This window comes from Lissotriton helveticus, chromosome 8, assembly GCF_964261635.1.
Source record: "Lissotriton helveticus chromosome 8, aLisHel1.1, whole genome shotgun sequence".
Taxonomy (NCBI): domain Eukaryota; kingdom Metazoa; phylum Chordata; class Amphibia; order Caudata; family Salamandridae; genus Lissotriton; species Lissotriton helveticus.
The window spans coordinates 268,547,183-268,564,398 of record NC_136069.1 but is presented as its reverse complement, the minus strand read 5'-3'; the positions used below and the strand labels follow the sequence as shown (position 1 = coordinate 268,564,398).

At 52.3% G+C, this 17,216-nt stretch overlaps 1 protein-coding gene across 6 annotated transcripts in view; it reads right to left on the bottom strand.

Moving 5' to 3' along the window:
• GRIA4 (glutamate ionotropic receptor AMPA type subunit 4) overlaps positions 1-17,216 on the bottom strand; it is a 933,658-nt gene that overhangs the window by 449,564 nt on the left and 466,878 nt on the right. The gene's annotated exons all lie outside the window — the stretch shown is intronic.

Genomic DNA, 17,216 nt, shown 5'->3' with positions numbered 1-17,216 from the left:
GACTTAACTAATGTAGCACAGAGGGTTAATGTGCCTACTGCAAAGAAAGTGTAACCTGCATTTTAAAAAGCAGTATTTTATGTGCATAGGTCTGTGGTTACTGCTTTTGTCACAGAGATTATTTTGTTACTGTGCACTTCACAAGTGAAAATCGTAATCTTGCAGAGGGACCTATAAACTGTCATCAAAGAGCTGCTTGCAAACTGCATGGTACCAATTAGTAACATGTTTTTCCCAGTCATTCATTATCCTGATGCTGCTTAAAAGATTTATTTGGATGGAAATACATTGTTAATGCTAAAGTCAGTGCCAGCCACTGTGTTATGTTCTGAAACCTGAGTTTGTGCTTTTCCAGACCAAGCACTATTTAAAAATGCCTACCAATATGAACGACATGTGAATACTACACCTTGTAGTCCCCTTTACCTTTTGTAACATTTTCTATACACTGATTTACATGTATGATTCATTGTCTCTATATATGTGTGATGTAAAGTGCTCTGACATCCTACAATGGTATGAGAGATGCTATAAAACAAATGAAATACATGTATCAGAGGGGCTATTCCTTCAATAAAAAATACTTAGGGCCAGAAGTATGACCCGTTTTTATAAGCGCAAACGGATTCGCCAATCCGCTTGAGCATGCAAAAACCTATTGGGCCATGTACATAGACTATTTCGTGAGTCGCAATTTTTTTGCGACTCGCTAAATAGGTTTTGCAACTTGCTATTTGGAAGGGGCACTCCCTTCCAAATAGCGAATCTCAAAACCATGTACACATTTTTTGCAACTGCAATTGCGGACGCAAAACACTCACAATTACCACCTACTTCAAGTAGATGGTAATGCATTCGCAAATGGGAAGGGGTCCCCAGGGACCCCCTTCCCCTTTGCAAATGCATGCAAAATTATTTTTTAAGGGCAGGCAGTGGTCCCAGGACCACTGCCTGCCCTTAAAAAATTAATAAAAAAAATTTCATTTCCTTTTCTTTTAAATGCATAGAAAACGAGCTGCATTTTTAAAAAGAAAACTGCTTTATTTAAAAGCAGTCCCAGACACGGTGATCTGCTGAGCCTAGCTGGCCACCATCCCTGGGAAGGCTGGCATTCCCAATGGGCTCGCAAATTGCGAGAGGCTCCTAATATTAATGAGCCTTGCAATTTGCGACCCCATTGGGAATCCCAAACAGTGTTAAACACACTGTTGTACATTTCATTTAGCGACTCGCAATGAGCTACTCGCAATGTGTCGCCGATTGCGAGGCGCAAAATGAAATGGTTGTACATCGGGCCCCAAAATCCTTAGTAATTGGAGTATTTGTTTTGTGTGCACACGTGTGTTTTTTTCGAATTACTGTTTTAATATTTGAAATTTAACTCATACAAATTGCTTGGGGGTCCCCGGCTTCCAGTGGTGACTCAATGGGGGTCCCCGGGAGTCTAAAGTTTGGGAACCACTGTCCTACATTATGGAGGTAGGCCGCCTTATGGTTTTGTTTCCACCGCCCCCGCTGAAGTAATGCACATTTATAAATTGTATGTAGTCAGACGGAAAGACCCCGAACGGTCTCCCCTCCTTCATTCAGCCGCGGCCCGTGGAGGGAGTTCCGTGGGGCAGAAAGGCGTGGCGGGGGAGGGGCAGGGTGAGGAGTGCTAAACACCTGAATATGGATAATATGAGGTAAGTAAACAATTTAATAAATAAAAAGAATTTCATAGCGGCCCTGCATCACATTTTGAGATACAGGGCGAGCTACAAAATTTGTTTTATTTATTAAATAGTTTACTTTTTTTTTTTTTTTTTAGTTTTATATAGCGCAAACTTGAACCGAATCGGGTTATCAGAGCGCTTTACATAGCACCAGTTACTTTACATGAGGACACACAATAATTTTTTTGTTAGGCACAAGGAGATTAAGTGATTTGCCCAGAATCACAGGATGTTTGTTTGGCATCGTTACCGAGACTCGAACCCAGGTCCCCAGGTCCGAGGTCGAGCGCCGTAGCCGTTAGGCCAACTCCTCCTCACATTATCCATATTCCGGTGTTTAGCACTCCCCACCCTGCCCCTCCCCCACCCCGCCTTTCTGCCCCATGGAACTCCCTCCACGGGCCGCGGCTGCCTTCATTTTATAACCTCGGGTCACGCCTGGCGTGAGGGTGAAGTGTGTCTACATCTGGCGTGCCTGCCGGCAGATTGACAGGCCTGCTAACCTGCAACATCCCATCCCAACTCAGTCCTTGCAACAGTTTAGACAAGTACTTCCAGGCAGCATGCAAAGTCTATGGGCCGCAGGCTAGGTTGAGGGTTGGGCCGAAGGGTATACAACCTTTACAATGCAACTTTTACAACGCACTACCATTACAACAAAACTTTTACAACGCAAAATCCATTACAACGCATGCATTTACAACGCAGTCATTACAACGCATGACACTACAACGCACACCACTACAACACATGCCATTACAACTCAGTCATTACAACGCATACCATTACAACGCATAACTTACCATCCAACACTTACCCTACTGTTGCACCCCCTGGAGTTAGAATAGTAATTTCTACCCTACACTATCCAACACTTACCCTACTGTTGCACCCCCTGGAGTTAGAATAGTAATTTTTACCCCTACACTATCCAACACTTACCTTATATGCAATGTAATGTAATGCGTTGTAATGGTATGCGTTGTAAATGTACTATGCGTTGTAGTGGAATGTGTTGTAAAGGTAGTTTCAAAGAATTCGTTGTAATGGCATGCGTTGTAATGGTGTGCATTGTAATGGATGTTGCGGTGAAAAAATGCGTTGTAAAGGTAGGCGTTGTAAAAGTATGCGTTGTAACGTCATACATCCGGCCGAAGACAGTACCGGGGATGCTGTTCTCGGCAGAGCGGCCTCTGATGTGCATCCCTGGTTGACACACTGCGTGGCTAATTTTCTTCTTCTGTTGTTAACTGCTGGTCAGTTGGTCCCATGTAAACTCCTGAGGTTTCGCCCATACTAGGCCAGTCCTCTTCCTCTGGGCCCTTGCCATTCAGGGCTAGGTCTTGCAGGGCCACCTCTATTGTCTTGAACCAAGAGATGCTCCAGGCCACGGTCTCTTGTCACTTTGCGGCAGTTACCATGGTTCCATCACTCTTCCCCACTATCCACAACCCTCGCTAGTACGGGGTCCTGAATGTCCACTCAGGTCATTGGTCTTTTCATGACCACTTGACTCCTGGCTTGAGGTCACAGGACTTTGCCCCTCTTTTGGAGCTGGTTGCTGCATTCTGCCTTTTTCTGCGTTCATGAGTCTCATGGGCATTGTATGGGGCGGGATTAGTTCTGCAATGGTGGCCAGCTGTGGGATGAATCGGCCAGAATACCTGGCCATCCCAAGGAAGCTTCTTACCTGAGACACGGTTTTAGGTGGTGGTGCTTGTTTTATCGACTGGGACTTCCTGGGGTCGACTTATATTCCATTCTGGTTAAATATGTATCCAAAGAATTCAATTGTTGGTTGAAAGAACAGAAAGTTTGCTCAGTGCAACGTGACGCCATGGTCCTGGAGACGTTTCAGGGTGGCTCAGAGGTGTGTGTAGTGTTCGGTACCATGGTGGATTGTATGAGAATATCGTCACTAACGTTTAGGACATCTGGTAGCCCTGATAGAGTCTCATGTATGGCATTTTGAAATACCTCACCGCTGAAGAAATGCCAAAGTTCAGGCGCTTATAGTGGCATAGCCCCAAATGCATGCTAAAGGTGGTTATTTAACTTGCTTTCTTCTGCTAGGACTAGTTGGTGATACCCAACGTTCAGGTGCAGCTTGGAGAACTACCTGGAGCTGTTGACGTCAGCTACTATCTCATCCATGGTCAGGGTAATGTGGCATTTCCTCTGAATGGCACTATTTGGGAGCCTCATGTCAATGCATAGCCTTATTTTCCCCAGCTGTTTTGGCTTCTCGCCATTTACCATTGGAGAGACCCAGGGAGTCGGTCTGGAGACCTTTTCTATTTCTCAGGTTTTTGCAGTTCGTGTTCCATCAGTGGTCGAAGGTGGAAGGGACACAGCAGTGCCGGAGTGCTGTTGACATTAATGTTGGGTCAATGTTCAGCTTCACTGGAGGATGCTTGAGGCATCCCAGCTTTTTGAAGAGGTTTGGGAATTGATCGAGCAGGTCATCAGTTCAGTTTGACATTACAATTCTCGCGAAGAACTCCAGACCTAGGTCCTCCGCGGAGTGGCTGCTGATCAGCGTGTCTGCTTCTAGATCGATGACATGGATCGTTGTCGTTATCTGGTGATCTTTTGACTGGATGGGTACCATCATGCATCCGCATAGGGGTGAAGGTGACAGACTCCCATATGCAAATATCTTAGTTTTCGACGGCACTAGTTGCGGCCTGGGTCGGAGGCAGTTGTATTGCTGTATACCCATGACATTTACAGAGGTCTTGATGATGGTTTTCGCTTCTGACCCTCCTATACGGATTGTGCATGTGGGTTGCTACTTGCAGTGCCTCTTCAGCTCTCTTGTGAATGATATGAGGAATGTTTATTCCTCTTCAGGCGAGGAGTCTTCTACCGGGTAAGTAGATAGAGAGGTGGTCTTTGAGTCACTGGGGTGTGTAAGGTTCGTAATTGATAATTGGTGGACTGCTTTTCTCAGTGGTTTGTTGCCTTGGGGGTCCCTGCCCTAGGTTTTCTTTCAGCAGACCGAGGCAAAGTGATTTGGGATCCTGCAGTGAGAGCATGTTCGTCCTTATGCTGGGCATGCATTGATTGGATGTTCTTCCCGCCGACAGTATCAGCACTTGTTCTTCTGGGGCTTGAATGGGCGCCCTCTGGGGGTATTAACCTTCTCCTTTGTTCTTACGGCGTCTGTTTGTTCCATCTTGAAGACCACATTCTTCTTATCAGTCTTCCGTGTTAGTGCCAGGTCCATCTCATCGGCCCGTGCGGCGGATCTTGCAAGAATCAAGATGTCGTCCAGGCTTATGCTCGGTTGTCTTAGAATTAGGCCCTCAGTGTTTTGTTGAAACATTCCTGAATCAGCTGGTCATCAGCTGTGCAGATGCTTGCTAATTCCTATAGCCTGGCGTAGAATGTGTTGATTTATTCACCCTCCCATTGGGAAGCCTGGCGCAGCTTGTACCTCTCAAAGTCTGGATTTAATGTTGGGGCAAAATGAGCGTTGAGTGCTCTCACAGCTGCATCATAATCGTTGGGTAGGCCTGAGTTTGGTAGGTGCTTGTGAGGAGGACTCCCGCTGGGCGGACCGGAAGTTCAGTAGGCGTGCGGGAGACAGAGAAGGAGCGGAGCAGTTCGTGAGGCGTGCGGGAGACGGAGAAGGAGCGGAGCAGTTCAGAAGGCATGTGGGAGATGGAGGAGTGGACAAGTTCAGGAGGCGTGCGGGAGACGGAGAAGGAGTGGATAGAGGCGGAAGAAGACGGCATTCGAGGAGGAGGAGCATTGTACACTGCGACCATACCCGGCGGGCCAGCGAAGGGAGAAGACGCCCCGGGTCCTAACGCTGCAGCCCTGGAGACGGGTCGTGGCCTGAGGCGAGTACCGTTCAAGGCGTCATTTTGGTGGGGGTGGTGGGGAGGTTTGGGGAAATAGGGCACTCGGGTGTAATAAGAAGGTCCATACACTCCTCCCCTATCACATCTAGCCGAATTTGGTGACGGTAGCACAAAACCCAGATAACCAGAGTGGACTTTTACCCGACGTTTCTTTTCTCCCTTCCTTACCCGACGGCCTGAGGGAAGAGCCGGCACCGGGAGAGCCCCAGAAGACTTGGATAGTCCCGAAGAAGACACCTGAGTTATTGTTTTTTTTCTTTTGCCCGTATATCTTGAGTGTAATAACAAGAAAAAGAGACTTATAACAAGCATAGCAACACGATTGCTACATACAGTCAGAGTTTGACTAATAAACTAAACTGATAAACCTACGCAACCACCTATCCACTGTTTCTGTCTTGCGCCACATAACGTTGCAGCGGCCCACGTGGCCAGAGTGCTTGAATAGGAGATACATTTCTTCTCCTGCATAGCGCAGGAGTAGGGAGCGTTTTACCGCGCTGTCAGACTCTCTTGTGGGTATGAAGTAATTGTCCAGACACCCTATCCATGTTATCCACCTGGGGAGACAGTTGCAGGGGTGGCTAGTTCACTGAACGGGGGTAATACACCTGTGAGTGCATGCTGCATGACGATTTGGCAGGGGCTTCCATCGTGAGGGTAGTTCGCCATTTGTGTACCTATTATCTCTCCTCTTTATTTTTTTTCTTTGAGTTAGTCCTTTAATCTATGCTTTACTGTTCCACCTTGATGCTTGATAGCTGTGATCTAGAGATGAGAAGTTTAGTATTGCTCCTGTGGTGAGAAAACAACTTGCATTAGCTAGTACTTGTTGTCCGCTGTCTCAATATGTGTTTACGATGGGAAAATGGGTGGGGCTTGGTACCTTGCAGATGGAGTTTGGTTGTGGTACGTTGAGGGTCAAAATAGCTTGTCTCGGGGGGCGTGGCCAAGATGGCGACCTAGTCGGACGCGGGTCTCTGCGGCTCCCCGTCCCGAATCCCGCCGAAAGCCCTTAATAACAGCGCCATACCTCTCCGGACCTCGATTGTCACCAGCATCGAAATCTACCATCGGCTGTGTCCCCCAGGGCGCCGCTGCGGTGCTTGGTCGAGGACGGCGGCCGTCCGGAGCCGGGACGTCCCGGCGGAGCCTTCCTGTAATGGCGGCCGCCTGAGGCTGTGGGTCACCCTGTGCGCCCCTTTCTACATTCCCAGCGGACTGACCGCCGGAACTGCTGCCCGCACCTCCCGCGGAGACAACTGCTGCCGCTTTGCCCCAGCGGGAGCCTCCCTGCTCAACACAACGATTCGGCTCGGCGGCCTGGCCGGAGGTGAGGATCGGCCCGGCCGGGGTCACGAAAATCGAGGCCCCGGCTTTGGGGCCTGGAGGTGGGCTCCCATGGCGGTGCTGGACGAGCAAGGGACGGCCCCGGCTGATGACGCGGGCACCCGGGCTCCCGCTGCGGACTGTTGCTGCACTGTGCCCCCCGTGGGCGTCTCAGGGCGGGGAGGCCACAGCTTGGAAGTGATGCGGGGACCTGGCTGGGGGCACAGAGGGGCCCGGCCGGAGAACGCACACTCGAGGCCCCGGCTTTGGGGCCTAGCCATCAAAATATATCGAGAGGTGAGCACGGCCCCCATCGGCAGAGCACGCAACCGGCGTCCCTCACAGGAACTGGCAGGGCGGCCACCTCGGCCTTAGAGAGACAGGACTATTGCTCCCCTGCGTGACCCGCAGCTGCAGGTGGCAGGAACAAGAGGGGTGATTGGGCGGTGACGGCGGCAGCGGGGATTGCAGCTACGGGTGTCCTGACGGAATAGCTTCAAGTGCGAAGGTGAGGAGAGCGGAGGTGGGAGCGGAGCGGTGGGAGAAGCCCGGGGAGCTTACTCGTGCTCCCGGAGAACAGATCGACTGGGCCTGCAGGCTGTGCTCCGCTGAGGGCCGACGGCACGCCACAACGTCCCCCAACGCGCTTCGCCTGGCTACAGAGGAACCCCCCTCATCACCTGCGTGTGTCAACAGGTGCGCGCAAAAGAGCCCCCCAAGGACTAACCGGCTACTTGGGTGCCCCCCGCTGCCCCCGAGCCATCACTGAGATTACTGCTTTTGGGGGCCTGCCAGCTCTGGGACGCCCCGACCGTCACGAGAAAGCGGGAACCCATTGCCCGCCATCACCCTAGGGAACAAAGCAAGGCGCCACTTCACCTGCAGCGTGGCCTGCTTCCCCCCGGGGACCGCTGGGCCATCGCACTCTCCCCCGCGACTCGCCCTCCCGGGGCCTTGGGCCAGACCGGGCCCATCCACTGTACGGGGCATGGCGGGCCTACGGGGGAAGAAAGGGAACCAGACACTGCCAGGGATGTTGGCCAAATCTCAGCCCCGATCCAGCAAAGACCCACCCTCACCGAAACCAGTGGGGGAGCCGCCGGAGCTGGCCGGCGATCAAGTGCCCATCACCAGATCCTTCTTGGAGTCGCTGTTTAACTCCCTCAGAGAAGACTTTAAGTCCCTGAAACAAGACGTGGCGGGGGAGGTTCGGGAGCTTCGGCGGGACGTGGAGGGTCTCGGGGAACGCGTGGCGGCTGTTGAGGAAGCCGACCAAACCAGAAGTGATGAGATCGAACAGCTCCAGCAAGAGATCTTGCGACTCACTGATCAACAGGTAGATCTTCAGGCTCACGCTGAGGACCTCGAAAACCGTTCCCGTCGCAACAACATACGGGTTCGGGGAGTCCCTCAGAAAACGGAGGGGTCGGACATCACCAGCTACCTGCAAGATCTTTTTCGGGACATCCTAGGTGAACCTGCCGACTTCAACATTCGCATTGACCGGGCACATAGAGTTGGGCTTCCCCGGAGGGCATCGGCCCCGCCACCGGACATCTTGGCGTTCCTACCTGACTTCCCGCTCAAAGAAAGAATTCTTAGGGAGGCCCGACGCGCGCAACCCCTCCACTTTCGGGGTCATCCTGTCGCCTTGTATCAAGACCTTTCGGCCATCACTTTGCAAAAACGAAAGGAGTTCAAAATTGCTACGGACTTCTTACGGCAACGAGAAATTCCATACTCCTGGGGCCACCCATTCAGACTGATTTTTAAATGGAATGGCACCCTGCATCAACTGCGCTCGCTCAAGGACACCTGCACTCTGTTGGGCCTCGAAATGGAAAACGACGAGCCAGCGACGAAAGCGCCTTCAGGACCATCTAGGGGAGGTTGGCACACGGTGGGCAGTAGAAGATCTCCAACACATCGCTTGAAACCTGCCGCCTCCGTCATCACACAGGAGAGAGCGACGGCGGTGGCTGAGGTCGCCCGAGAGACTTCCCCTCCTGAATAAACAATGCACCTACGGGAGAGGTTGTTCATGGCACACACTTCGCTCAAATGAAGGGGGGGTGACGGACGGGGGGCCGAGATGGCCGCCACTGGAGATGACCCCTACAAGTAACTTCACCGCAGCCCTGCACGGACTGGCAGGACTGGGACTATACATCTTTCTGTTTTGGGGGTTGGGGGGGGGGGATGGAGGTAGGGGGGGACAACCACCCTGCTCAACACGTTGGGGCTCGGGGCAGGGGATGCACGGCTGAAGTTTGAGAAGTTGGGGACGGGAGGGGGGGAGCGGGTTTGGGGTGGGAAGGGAGGATGTTGGTTGTTCTGGGGGAGTTTGTGGGGGGGGTTGGGGCTCGGATCGGGGATGGGGCTGTGGGAGGGACCCAGTGTGTCAGGGAACTTTACCGGGCTATGTTGCCCTTCGATTCATCATTGGCCTCTTCAGGGAAATTGGCCTCACATAGCTCGTGATCTCCGTGCTCTCCCATTATGGAGTCCAGTTTGAAGGTACTAACTCTTAATGTCAAAGGCCTGAACAATCCGATTAAGCGTAGGGCAGTGATCTCCTACCTGGAGAATTCCGGCGCCGACATATGCTTATTGCAAGAAACCCACCTCTTACTCAAAGACTGGCATAGGATGCGCTCGCGCGCCTTCCCTCAACAGTTCTTCTCCTCGCTCCCGACGAAGAGGGCGGGTGTGGCCATCTTGGTCTCCAGGGGCTTCCGCGGCTGCGTAGGGGACAAAGTGGGGGAGATTAAAGGCAGACTGCTAGCACACAGTTTCCTGGTGGGGGGACAGCGCTTTACTATTGCCTCATTATATGCCCCAAATTCTGGTCAGGAATCCTTTCTGAAACAGGCTATCTCCGAGTCCCTTCAGCCCCTTAACTCGCCCCTGCTCATTGGGGGGGACCTTAACCTGGTGATGGACTCGCACTTGGACAGATCGGGTCATCGATATGGGGACACAGGAGCCATAACAGCCGCGGGTAAGGACTGGCTACGCAATAGAGGTTTGGTGGTCCTATGGAGGTCCTTCCACCCCACTGCGTCACACTACACGTTCTACTCCCACGTCCACCACACTTATGCCAGACTAGACCATTTTTTGGGTTCCTCTGAATTATCCCCCATCCTTAAAGACATAACCATTACAACAGCGGCTCTGTCTGACCACGATGCTGTGGAATTAATGCTGCAGGTCCCTAGGTCCACTCGTTCCCCTGGTTCTTGGCGGCTAAGCGAGACCCTACTACAACGGCCAGACGTTACCAAACAACTGCACGCACGCCTCACCGACTACATAGCACTAACGACATCCCTGGGACCCCAGTGACCGCCCTGTGGGGGGCTTTGAAGGCGGTGGCCAGAGGCGCGCTCATTGCCATCGCGGCAGCAGAGGCCAAGGACCGCAAAGAGAAAAGAGATGACCTCACGGCTCAGGTCTCTGAACTCGAGAGGGTCCACAGCCGCACTGGCGCCCCGCGTGTTTGGAGAGAATTGAAAGCCGCCAGGGCCCAACTGGACAGCTTGGACACGGACCGGGCGGATTTCGCAGCCCTGCGCCTCCGCCACTCTTACTACGTCGGGGGGAATAAAACGGGCCGCCTGCTCGCTAGCGCCTTGAAGGCGAAGACTCAACGGTCCCAGATTACTAGCCTGACAGATGATACCGGTCAGGATATCTCAGACGAGACCCAGATTGCGGAGGCGTTTAGGACATTCTATGCTACATTATATAGGGCGGACTCTGTCCCACCTGAGGATGTTAGTAATTATTTGGAATCCGCTAATATAACAGAGCTGTCTCAGGACAACGCAGATTCCTTGGACGCCCCTATCCGCCTGGATGAAGTCTTAGCTGCCATCTCCCGCCTCCGCCCTCTTAAGTCCCCAGGCCCGGACGGCTTCTCATCCGGGTTCTACAAGACTTTCAGCCAGCTACTGGCCCCGATCCTCACCCGACTCTTCAATTCCTTCGAAGGACCGAGCTCTATCCCCCCAGATATGCTGGCAGCCGAGGTCATTGTGCTTCCCAAACCGGGCAAGAAACCCACAAATTGCTCCGCGTTCCGCCCCATATCCTTACTCAACCTTGATCTGAAGATCTTTACGGGGATTTTGGCTGCGCGCCCAGGTCCGTGCCTGCCTGGAATTCTGGAGCCGGATCAGTCCGGCTTTGTCCCAAACCGCCAATGCAGCGACAATACTAAACGCATTCTACACCTGATTGATAAAGCTCACTTCCAGAACTCGGACTCCGCGTTACTGGCTACTGACGCGGAGAAAGCGTTTGATTGTGTGGACTGGTTTTACCTACAGCAAGTCCTGCGACGCTTCCGGGTGGGAGACCGCTTCCAGGCCTGCATTGCGAGCTGCTACCACAGTCCACAGGCACGTGTCCGCATGGGGGGGTCTACGCTCTGATCCTTTTGAGATTCAGAGGGGCACGAGGCAGGGGTGCCCCCTCTCGCCCCTCTTGTTTGCCCTCTATGTAGAACCTCTAGCGCAAAAAATCCATGACAACCCCAACATCCGTGGGATGACCTTTGGCCGGGAGCCCCATGTGATAGGTCTTTATGCCGACGACATCATCGCCGCTCTGGAAGGCCCGGACTGCTCTGTCCCCGCCTTTTTGGCGGAATTAGAAGCCTTTGGAGCAGTCTCCGGCTTCAAAATCAATAGAGGGAAATCCCTCATCTTGCCCTTGGGCAAGAACGCCCAAACGCATGCCATTCCACCCCCCTACGGCGGAGGAATTACGTCAGCGGCACAGCTCCCTTACCTGGGCGTCACACTTACCGCTTCTACAGCCTCCACGCTGGCCCTCAACTACACGACTCTGACCTCCCGGATTCGGTCAGACCTCGCACGCTGGGCCAAACACCCCTTTCCCTACTGGGCCGAGTATCGGCGATCAAGATGACTGCCCTGCCAAAAATGTTGTATCTTTTTCAGACTCTCCTGGTGTTCCCTCCTGCGGGCACCATTCAGACCTTACAGGCCGCCATCCAGCATTTCATCTGGGGGGGGGAAACGGGCGCGCCTACATAAACATGTTGCATACAGGAGTCCGGACGAGGGAGGACTGGGTATCCCCAATCTCTTACAGTATTTTCAGGCGGCGCAGCTCCGCTATCTGGTGGAGTGGTTTAGACCGACATTCGAGAAGCGCTGGTTGTTCCAAGATAGGGCTATGGCAGGCACCTCCCTTTGGAAAGTCCCTTTCCTTCTCAGACAGCACCGGCCACGCTACCTTCTGAAATCACCCATCACTCGGACTGTTATGCAGGTCTGGAACGCGGTAGCGGTGTAACGAGGCCTTACTACCTTCCCCTCTCCTTTAACGCCTGTCTTGGATAACCCAGAGTTCCCGCCGGGTAACACGCCTGGGGCCTTCTTGCAATGGCAAGACATCAGCAGCTTCTCCGCCGGTCATCTCTTTGACTTAAAGGGCTTCCTTTCCCTTAAAGACATTACCCAAAGCTACGACGTCGTCTCTCCTCATTTATTCCAATACTTCCAGCTTCAACACTGGCTTACCCATACCGACGTCGCACCCCTGGTTGGCAGGCCTATGACTACCTTTGAGAAGTGGCTGGTGACGAAGGACTCAGACAAACACCTTATTACAGACCTTTACAAAATGCTCACTCCAGCTTTCCCCCCGGGCAGATCGGCGGGACAGAGGAGGTGGGAGGCGGAGCTGGGGAGGGCCTTATCACCCCAAGAATGGCGGTCTGTATACTACAGGGCTGCCCATACCACTCGCAGCACTGCCTCTAGGGAAGCGGCGACAAAATTGGCCATATACTGGCATCTCACACCGGTCCGGCTCCACAAGGGTAATCCTACACGAAGCGCGCTATGTTGGAGGGGATGCGGGGAACTGGGCACCTTGACTCACCTCCTCTGGGATTGCCGCGAAGTCCAAGACTACTGGAAGGCGGTCCTAGACGAGATCGACTCCACATTCAACACAGAGATCCCCAGATTCCCAGCGTACACACTTCTGGGCCTACCTAATGCACTCACTTTCCCCCTAAAATCTCAGAGGGGTCGCCAGATGGGGGTTGCCATGCAAGCCGCAACGCAACACGTCCTGTCCTTGTGGGGATCCACCACCAGACCTACACATACAGGTTGGCTACACAAAATATGGTTTGCCCTGGGCATAGAGCGCATCCATGCCACACTCACTCACTCCACGGCGGCTTATCAGAAAGTGTGGCTCCCGCTGCTTTCCCTTCTGTCCAAGGAATTCAATGAGATCACATGCCCCAAGTACCTACGCATTTTACGACTCACTGAGACTGCGAAAGATCCCGCACACTCACCTGAATGATGATATCGACCACTACAGGACTATGACTTGGCATCTCCCGATTGTTCGACACACTGGGTGGGGTGGGAGTGGGGAGGGAAGGGGAGTTGGGGGGGTGGGGTGGGGCTACAGTTGGGGTTTTTCCTTCTTATGATTTCATTGCCACACCAACCGAAGTGTTCTAACTCCCAGCATTGCGTTATGGCTTCACTGAATACAGGTAACCACGCACGTGACTACTGGACACTATATATTTCTCTGCCTGATTGCCATATATGCCTGCTACGCATTTCATGCAATGTTTTGTATACTGTTGCTCATGAAACCAATAAAACAAATTTGAAATTAAAATAGCTTGTCTCATTGCGAGGAGAGGGTGCTTGGCTGCTGTCTGTGGTACCCCTGCCTCCTCTCAAGGGCTGACTGCTGCATGTGGTGCTGGGGCATGTTGAGGCGTGGCTGGTCTCCACCTGCCGCCCTGCTGGTGCGCTGGACAGTGTCTCACTCTGGGGCGTGCCGCTTGTTCTGCTGCTCCGCGGGACCACAAACCACAGAGCGGGGGAAACGTGTGGGCCATCCCCTGCTCTTATCGCCAGTGTTGTGTCCTGCTTTATGGGGATAGGCTGCCTTATGGTTTTGTCACGACCGTCCACACCAGCTGAAGTAATGCACACAAACACACTGTAAGCAGTTGGGCGGAAAGACCCAGAGTAGTCTCCTCCCCTTTATTTTATAAACTCAGGCCATGCCCGGCCCAAGGGTGAAGGGTTTCTCCATCCGGCACCTTACCATGGATGGGTTTTGTATAAGGAAAAACCTTTTTCTTATTCCTACTAATAGGGGGTAACCCGCGTCCCTATTTCAAGGCATCCCTGTTGCCCTTATCTCCCCAATGTTAAAACTATGTGTTTTGTCTGATTTATCATGAAATACATATATAAACCAGGTTACAAAGATTGTTTTCTGGGTAAGTCTGTATTACTCTGTGGAAATGTTCTTTTTAATGAGCACACCAGTGCAGGGGTCACCCTTCTGCATCCACGGGTCTGCATACCAACAAAATAGAGATTGGCACTAAAGCTGGAATTTGAATAACAAATGTATTATCACTCATGAGCGGGACTACGTTCATACAACACCCTCAAGTGTTCCAGGAGGTAGTTCATTGAATACACAGACCATGGTGCTTACATACTGAGTTTGTTGCAGAGTAAGCATGTAGTTTACAAATAGAAGGTACAAGCATACACAAGAATAGTTACCGACAAACATGGGCAGATGGGAGATCACTTAATCCACAAAGTGGGAGGGGAACAGTTGACAGTTACATCGTGGGCCAGGTGCATTTAGAAGCCACAGGCCTTTGCACAGCACATTCATTGCTTTGGCCCAGTACAGAAGAAGTTAACTAAAGCTGATGACTTAAGCAGAATAGAAGGGCAAGCAACAGTGAAGACAGAAGAATTACTTAGCTGACAAAATGGATGCCACAACCAAAATGGCTTCTGCTTATCCTAACTGAAATTATTATACGTTTTCCACAACTCATGAAAAAAGCCATATATACCCATGGGTAACTTCAAAGGTCGTACGCATGCAGAAACTTCTCAAATTTTATTGCAATCATAATAAAAAAGAAGACTGCTGCATGTTGCGCAGCAGTAAATAAGTGTGAAGGCATGAGGCCATTAAAATATAGCCACATCAAGGACTAGTCAATAACATGCAATGTATATTTTGAAAAAGGCAATACCGTAGCAAAGATTTCACCATGTTTAGAAATACGATTGTAACAGGTTTGGGAACATATTTGTAAATCTGGATACGTTTGTGGAAAAATGGGATGAATTGAGTCACTCAATATGAAATTCACAAGATAGAAGAAGAAGGGGTTTGCACCTCCAGTGGTCAAACCAATGTATTCTCAGTACATTGGATTGCAGACATGCCGGCACAAGAAGCTCCTCCAGCCACCCCTCCCAGCAGGCTTGCTTTTGATCAGGGTTAAATCCGGGGCTTTAAGTGAGCCGTGTCCTCCCGAGCACTGGCAGTTCTAAAAAGCAGGTGCTGAGATGGGTCTCTATTGGACTCTCCATATTTTCCCCCAGGGAGTAAAAAAAATCTTAGCTCTGTAACAGTACCACCCTTTACGGCTTTTGCGGTAACTGCAAAGAGATTCGCTATAGTTCTTTCACAGTCTCATAATTTCAGAACTGAAACATTTTCAATATTCTAAACAATGAATCCATAGTTGTTGAATATTTTTCCTATGCAACTAAGAACCTTTGGAAAAGCCAATAACCCTGATTTGTTGTAGGTGAAATGTTACTTGCTCTATTATATATCTGTAAGCAATGACCGAAGCAGCAAAATACTAATCGGGCTGCATACTATGCTACGTATTATTAAGCCACGCCCCTAATCACATCTGGAAATGCCCCTTTAAGAGACCCCCCTAGTTTTTTCATTCCACCTAAACGCTGGTTAAATCTGCCAGAAATTGAGCAAGGCCAACTGATCCACCAGCATATACGGCCCTCTTTAAATTCTCCTTATTATTCTCCTCATTATTTTTACAGCGGCAGCTTTTAATTGTCAAGGCAGAGCACAGCGGAGTTTACCTCACCTCACTTCCTGACCAGCGCTTTTAAGCCCACTCTTCGCCGCACCCGCTTCGCGGGTGCCGCTTCACAGGCTGCGGACACCGGACCAGCTGAGCATCTTTGTGTGGCGGTAAGGCGGCTGTGGGCGCGAGGCGTCAGCGGGGCTGCGAGCGTGCAGGGACTTCATTTCCCAGAAGTCCCTGCTAGACCGACGGAGAGCTTCCGGTCCGCTCTCCCTGCTGGCCCGCCCCCCGCCCCCCTCACGAGGTGCTTAAGAGGAGTTCCCAACCGCCAACACTTGGGACATTATTTTTACAGCGGCAGCTTTTAATTGTCAAGGCAGAGCACAGCGGAGTTTACCTCACCTCACTTCCTGACCAGCGCTTTTAAGCCCACTCTTCGCCGCACCCGCTTCGCGGGTGCCGCTTCACAGGCTGCGGACACCGGACCAGCTGAGCATCTTTGTGTGGCGGTAAGGCGGCTGTGGGCGCGAGGCGTCAGCGGGGCTGCGAGCGTGCAGGGACTTCATTTCCCAGAAGTCCCTGCTAGACCGACGGAGAGCTTCCGGTCCGCTCTCCCTGCTGGCCCGCCCCCCGCCCCCCCCACGAGGTGCTTAAGAGGAGTTCCCAACCGCCAACACTTGGGACATTATTTTTACAGCGGCAGCTTTTAATTGTCAAGGCAGAGCACAGCGGAGTTTACCTCACCTCACTTCCTGACCAGCGCTTTTAAGCCCACTCTTCACGCACCCGCTTCGCGGGTGCCGCTTCACAGGCTGCGGACACCGGACCAGCTGAGCATCTTTGTGTGGCGGTAAGGCGGCTGTGGGCGCGAGGCGTCAGCGGGGCTGCGAGCGTGCAGGGACTTTATTTCCCAGAAGTCCCTGCTAGACCGACGGAGAGCTTCCGGTCCGCTCTCCCTGCTGGTCCGCCCCCCGCCCCCCCCACGAGGTGCTTAAGAGGAGTTCCCAACCGCCAACACTTGGGACATTATTTTTACAGCGGCAGCTTTTAATTGTCAAGGCAGAGCACAGCGGAGTTTACCTCACCTCACTTCCTGACCAGCGCTTTTAAGCCCACTCTTCGCCGCACCCGCTTCGCGGGTGCCGCTTCACAGGCTGCGGACACCGGACCAGCTGAGCATCTTTGTGTGGCGGTAAGGCGGCTGTGGGCGCGAGGCGTCAGCGGGGCTGCGAGCGTGCAGGGACTTCATTTCCCAGAAGTCCCTGCTAGACCGACGGAGAGCTTCCGGTCCGCTCTCCCTGCTGGCCCGCCCCCCACGCCCCCTATATTACATCATCCGCCTCCCGCAGCGCGGGACGCAGCCCGGGCGAAGACAGGGCAAAGACTGGGCCGTTTGAGGCC